This window comes from Pistacia vera, unplaced genomic scaffold (assembly GCF_008641045.1).
Source record: "Pistacia vera cultivar Batoury unplaced genomic scaffold, PisVer_v2 Contig144, whole genome shotgun sequence".
Taxonomy (NCBI): Eukaryota; Viridiplantae; Streptophyta; class Magnoliopsida; order Sapindales; family Anacardiaceae; genus Pistacia; species Pistacia vera.
Genome location: NW_022195510.1, coordinates 945,814 through 952,595, shown reverse-complemented (window position 1 = coordinate 952,595; position 6,782 = coordinate 945,814).

Here is a 6,782-nt window from a genome sequence, read left to right as displayed (position 1 = left end):
AGTTTTGTTAAACGGACAGTTTCGTGCTGTGCATGTTTTGGCTGGGTTATTTGGACGAAGTATAAAAGAAAAACTTAGTTTTTTTGCCCAGGATCTTGAGTTGTTTAGGTTTAGCCGTTTTTACACTTTTCTTAGAGTAAAGCTTTGAGTTTTTCGGATTGTTTAAGGGAGAAGGTTCAGATTTTGACTAGAAGATTCATCTTTTGGGGAGATTTCTTATCTTTCATCTCAGTTTCATTATGTTTAACTTATTTATTTCTATTTTTCGTTTTTGTAGTATTAATTTAGCTATGAACTAATCTTTTATGGGTTAGGGTTTTGATTGTAGTTTGGATTTTAAATGGGTTANAGTTTATAGTAGTATTCATTGATGATATTCTGGTTTATTCCAAGTCGAGAGAAGAACATGAAGAACACTTGAGAATAGTGCTACAACGGTTGAGAGAAAAGCGATTGTATGCTAAGTTTTCTAAATGTGAGTTTTGGCTCGACCAGGTAATATTTCTGGGCCATACGGTGTCCAAGGAAGGGATTTCACTAGATCCAAGTAAGGTAAAGGCAATATGGATGAATTTACAGAGGAATTTGGGTACCCGATTGGCATTCAGCACTGCCTATCATCCTCAAACAGATGGCCAGATAGAGAGAACAAATCAAGTACTTGAGGACATGTTGAGAGCATGCTATATGGATTATAAAGTATCTTGGCATGAGATGTTACCCTTGGTGGAGTTTTCATATAATAACAACTACCAGCCTACAATTAAAATGGTTCATTATGAGGCTTTGTATGGTAAATGATGTAGGTCTCCACTACATTGGGATGAGATAGGTGAAAAGGATGAGTTGAGTACCGCTTTTGGGCCAGAGGTGACTCATAAAATGATAGAAGATGTACGACTTGAAGAGAAAAGAGGTTGAATTTCAAGTAGGTGATAAAGCGTTTCTGAGAGTTTCCCCCTACAAGTGAGTGATGCGCTTTGGTAATAAAGGAAAGTTAGCACCGAGATATGTAGGTCCATTTGAGGTATTGCAACGAGTGGGAAAAGTGGCCTACAGATTAGCACTACCACCTAGCATGGACAAGGTGCATGATGTTTTCCATGTCTCGATACTACGGAAGTACGTAAGTGATCCCTCCCATATCTTGAGAATAGAGGATGTTGACTTAGAAGAGAATCTTGTGTATAAGGAGCGTCTAGTACAGATTTTGGACCAAAGGATTAAAGATCTCCGGAATAAGAGCATTCCATTAGTAAAAGTCCTTTGGAGAAATCACAAGGTAGAAGAAGCCACATGGGAGGTAGAGAAAGACATGCAGAAACATTATCCAAAGTTATTTGTGTGAATTTCAGGGAGTGTTCTTTTATGATAGGAATTATAACTATGTGAGGGAGTTTCCTCTCATTTTGGATGGTGAAAGAGAGGAGTAGAGTTATAGATAAAGTAGAGTTGGTGTATGCACATTAGTTGTTTGATGAAATACCTAAGTGAAAAACTGCCTTGTCACATCCATGACCTTCTGAGTGATTGTTGGGCATCTTAAAGATTGAACTGGGTTGAGACCAAAAAATCAAAGTTATAGCCCTGTCTCTAAGCTTTAAAACGAGACCAAAACCGTATTAATCCTATGTGTGTAACTCAAGTTATGCCTTCTTGAGTGTGACCTATGTAGAATGACTATCTTGGTGCAACATTGCATTTGTGCATTTCATGAGTGCATTAAGGAGTATGAATCATCCATATGCATTAATTATGCATTAGAGAAAGAGTAGAAAAATATTAGAGAACTTTGAATGTGAGCTTTATAAAGAGAAAAGAGAGAAAAAAAGAATAGAGTAGGTTGTGCAATGGGGAACCCGTGAGTAATGGGTAGAGTATTCCCGCATGTACGCCACATTAGGAGAGTGGCATGAGTATGAGAGAGAGAAGTGGTGTAGCCCGTGAGAGTGCATGCGGATGAGGCTATACCCGAGAGTACCCGAGAGAGAGATTATACACTCACATGGCCAAGGTTTCCGAATCCATGCATAACCGAATTTGATCGGCTGAGAACAAGTAGAAGTTACGGAGAGTGGGAATGAGTCCCGGTCGTGCCCCCAGTGAGATGGGGCGGTGACTTACTAAAGAGAGTTAGTAGAAAAGAGTTCTAAGCAAGAGAAACAGAGAGAAGTACAAAATAGAGAGTAAATGAGAATTTGTAAAGAAAGACTTAGAGAGAGAGAGAGTTACGGGGATAGATGACTAAAGGGTTTACTTATTGAGCATTATTTGTGCTCACCCCGTTGTCTTTCTATGTTTTTGCAGGATTTAGGTGAGGACACGGTTGGGTGGACGTCGGCACGCAAGGATGAATGGCTACACTGTCTACATAGTTTTTGATAATTTTGTTTATGATACTAATTTTGTATAAAGAATGCATATATTTAATTAAAGAAAAAATTTGGGCCCAACTATTTATGTTATTATACATGTATTTTATTATGTATATTTTTATGAGTATTTGAGTAGGAAGTAGCTATTACATACACCTCAGGCAGTCCAAATATGCATCAGATTTGCTTGTTAAAACCAGAATGATGGATGCACACCCATGTTCCATACCAATGGTTGTTGGTACTAGACTAAGTAGTGATGATAGTGCTTTATTTGAGAATTCTACATTATATTGTAGCACAATTGGAGCCTTACAGTACCTAGCACTGACTAGACCAAATATTAGCTTCATAGTTAATCGTCTTAGTCAGTTTTTACATGCCCCAACTTAGTTGCAATGGCAAGCCTACAAAAGAGTCCTTAGATATGCTAAAGGGACACTGCACTATGGGCTTCAGTTTAAACCAGCAAGTTCCCTGCATATTAAGTGCTATGCTGATGCGAATTGGGGTAGTAATGTTGACGATAGAAGATCCACTAATGGGTATTGTGTCTATCTTGGACCTAACCTAATTCAGTGGAGCTCCAGGAAACAAAAAGTTGTTGCATTGTAATCCACTGAAGCTGAATACAAGTCTTTAGCATAAACTACTACAGAGGTTGCATGGCTTCAAAGTATGTTCACTGCACTCAGCCTTCATTGTCCACAAAACCTATGATTTGGTGCGACAATACAAGTGTCGGGACCTTAGCTTCAAATCTAGTTTTCCATGCAAGAACAAAGCATATAGAAATAGATGCTCACTACATTAGAGAGCAAGTTCTTGCCAAGAATCTGACAGTTCAATATGTACCATCAAAATTGCAGATTGCAAATGTATTGACAAAGGCATTGCCTACTGTCCAATTTTCTGAGTTGAGACAGAAACTAAATATGATTGCGGTACCTTGTGCTACACACTAATTCTTAATGCTCTGGTTGTTTTTTTTTTTTTTCTTGAATGAAATCTAGTTCAGAAAGCTGAATGAATACAGCAGAAAGAGAGTGCAGTACAGAAGAAGAATGTTATTGTGTGTTTGTTGGTTGATTATTTACTCAACTATTGAAAATGATTGCTTACTCGGTTCTTAGGAGTGCACCTGTTTACCAAAGGAGAACAGCTTGTTAAATTGCAGTTTTGTGTTGCACTTCAGAGGTTTGAGCTGAAAAATGCAGTTTGCGGATTTGTGTGACAAGTTACAAATTTGTGTTGAAGAATCTGTGTTGCAGAACTATTAAATTGTGGAGCTTGTTGAATACAGTTTGCAGAGTTGTGTGTTTTGCAGATTTGTGTGGCAGTTTGTAGAGTTGTGTTGAAGAACTATTAAATGGTGAAGCTTGCTCTTGTTTGATTGTTATGTTACAAAGCAGAGAAATATTGTCAATTTGAGCAATAAGGCACAGTTTGTAGAGTTGATTAGCAAAGTTGCAATTGAAAATGCAGAACTGAAAATGGACAGATGATTTGAGTAGCAGAGTAGGTTGTAGGCTTGAATAGTAGAGTTACAATTGAAAGTTTGCAGATTTTAAGAGTTAAGTTTGCACATCTGTTGACCAAAGGAGGTTAAAGGAGAACATGTGCAGTAGAAAAAGGAAGAGAGATTAGTTTGAGAGGGGATGCTGGTCAAAGAACTCATGAATTTTGAGAAGAAATGTTGGTGAAAGAAAGGTTGAATAAAGCCAAGAAAGGTTGAATAAAGCCACTGAAATAGCAGAAGAAGAATGTCTAGTTTGAGAGGGGATGCTGGTCAAAGGACAAAAGTGTAAAAAGTTCAAGTAGCAGGAAGAAAATGATATTCTGCAGAACGGTGTCGTTTTGGTGATAATGAAATCAGTTGTAAAAGTAGTCACTTTACCTTTACTCTTCACTTTGTATAAAAGAGAAAAATGTTCTTTTCACTGAATCTATCAAAAATTCAATCTATTCAACAAAGAAATTTAGGTACAGTTCCTCTGTTTTTTCTGTTTTTCGCAAACCCTAAGCTAGATTTACAAAAGTGACATAATTTATGGAGCTTTTGATTTGCAATATAGAGAAGTCTTCTTATTTCTTTCTTGAACTCATGTTTCTTACTTTAATAAAGATGATTGTTTCTTTCATGTTGACTATGAACTAAATTTATTCTCTAGGGCTAAGATGTAACCCAATCTCTTGATTATGTGTTGATTTATTTATGTTGATTTTTATTAAGATTTCTTCCTAAGTTTTATTATTATGCCTAATGCTTTTGATTCTTAAGAGCCCAATAATTGAATGAATTAATGGACTAAGTTCTGATCGAGAGATGATACTTAGTTGGTCTACGGTAGTGAAACCATAGATTGAACGAATGCTACAGATAGGATATCGCGACTTATGAGGTTCTAGTAAACTCCATAGAGCGTAATGATCTTTAATTGGATAAATCTGATTAGAGATAATTCAGGTTAGTAATTAAGAGTTAATTTGATAATTGTTCGAGAGAAAATTATTGGAAATTTAGGGAGTTTGACCTGTAGGAAGAGCTTAATGAAATTAGCATAAGTGATCGATACATATGAATAAGGGTTGGTGTGAAATCTATGCCCTAGGTCTAGTCATCTTGCTTTAAACCCAAAGATTTATTTTAATCAGTTTTCTTTTAATTTCAATTGTTTTTTTTTTTATTATTATTTAGGTTTTCCTTGATACAATTTGGATTAATCAAATAGTAATAGGATAGTTTAATTGGTAATTGATAATAGTAATTCCCCTGGGTTCGATATCCGTATTCATATACTTTATTACTTGCACGANGCTAGAGATAAGATACCGCGACTTGTGAGGTTCTGGTAAACTCCATAGAGCGTAATGATCTCCAATTGGTTAAATCTGATTACAGATAATTCAGGTTAATAATTAGGAGTTAATTTGATAATTGTTCGAGCGAAAATTATTGGAAATTAAGGGAGTTTGACCTATCGAAAGAGCTTAATGAAATTAGCATAAGTGATCAATACATATGAATAAGAGTTGGTGTGAAATCTATGCCCTTGGTCTAGTCATCTTGCTTTAAACCCAAAGATTTATTTTAATCAGATTTCTTTTAATTTCAAATTTTTTTTTTTAATTTAGGTTTTCCTTGATACAATTTGGATTAATCAAATAGCAATAAGATAGTTTAATTGGTAATTGATAATAGTAATTCCCTTGGGTTCGATATCTGTACTCATACACTTTATTATTTGCACGATTTCGTACACTTGCGAAAAACCACAACACATACCACTATCTAATTAAAGTATTATTAGTTATGATTTATCACTCTCCCACTTTAGTTAAAAGAAAAGTTAAGACTTTTAACCCCTTGGTGTGTGGCTGGATGATAAAACTTCTGAGTGGGTTACCCAGAGGTCTTATGTTCGAGTCTCAAAAAGTGGTCACCTACCACATTTGTGACTTATTTGACCCATTACTGTTATAGAGTGTTTAATGGATCCCGTAGATTAATTGAGGTGCACGCAAGTTGGCTCAGACATCCCAGTTACCTAAAAGAGATTAATTAAGATGCACACAAGCCGACGTTACCCAAAAAATGAAAATAAAGAAAAAAAAATAAAGACTATTCCTACTTTTACAAGAAGGACAAAACTAAACCCCAAGTGAATGCCGAGGCTTAGTCACTTTTGAAAAATTAGTCAGGCCCGGCAAATGTTCTCTTTAATTAAAAATTTACTTAAAAAAAAAAAAAAAAAAAATCCTTAAAAGGCCCTTTAATTATAATATAGTTATATGAGTAGATCTAGGTGAATCTAATATAGTCGCTAGTTTGAAAAATCCAATGCCGTCATTTAGAGGTTGCATGATTGATTTATTGAGCCTACAGAATACCTACAAAATCAAACCAATAGACGTCCTCAGAGAAGATTAAATGTTATGCAAGTTGAAGTTTCTGCATCAAAAAGATTAAATGTTGATTTATTAGCNAAAATTTTTACTGGATTTCCTTATAGACTTCAGTTTGTTGTCTTCAGTCATTTCCTTCATATGCAAACTCTGCACTTCCTGTACTTTCTAAAAAATAACAGTTGCATCTACTGCATCTAATTTTCTGACATTAATTGAATTCTTCTGCACTTTCTAGCTGACTTCTCCTCAAACTCTGCAATGTCTGCATTTTCTCATTTCATATGCAAACTCTGCACTGTCTGCATTTTCTCATTTTTGCACTTTCTCATTTCTACTGCCAACTTTCTACCAACATGAATGGAATGCTTCTGCACTTTCCAACTTATCTCATCAATATACTGCTAAGTTTCTACTAACATAAATGGAATACACTTTCCAATTAATTCTACTCAGCATTCTTATTGTGCCACAATCAGTAGCATAGCACTCACACCATTA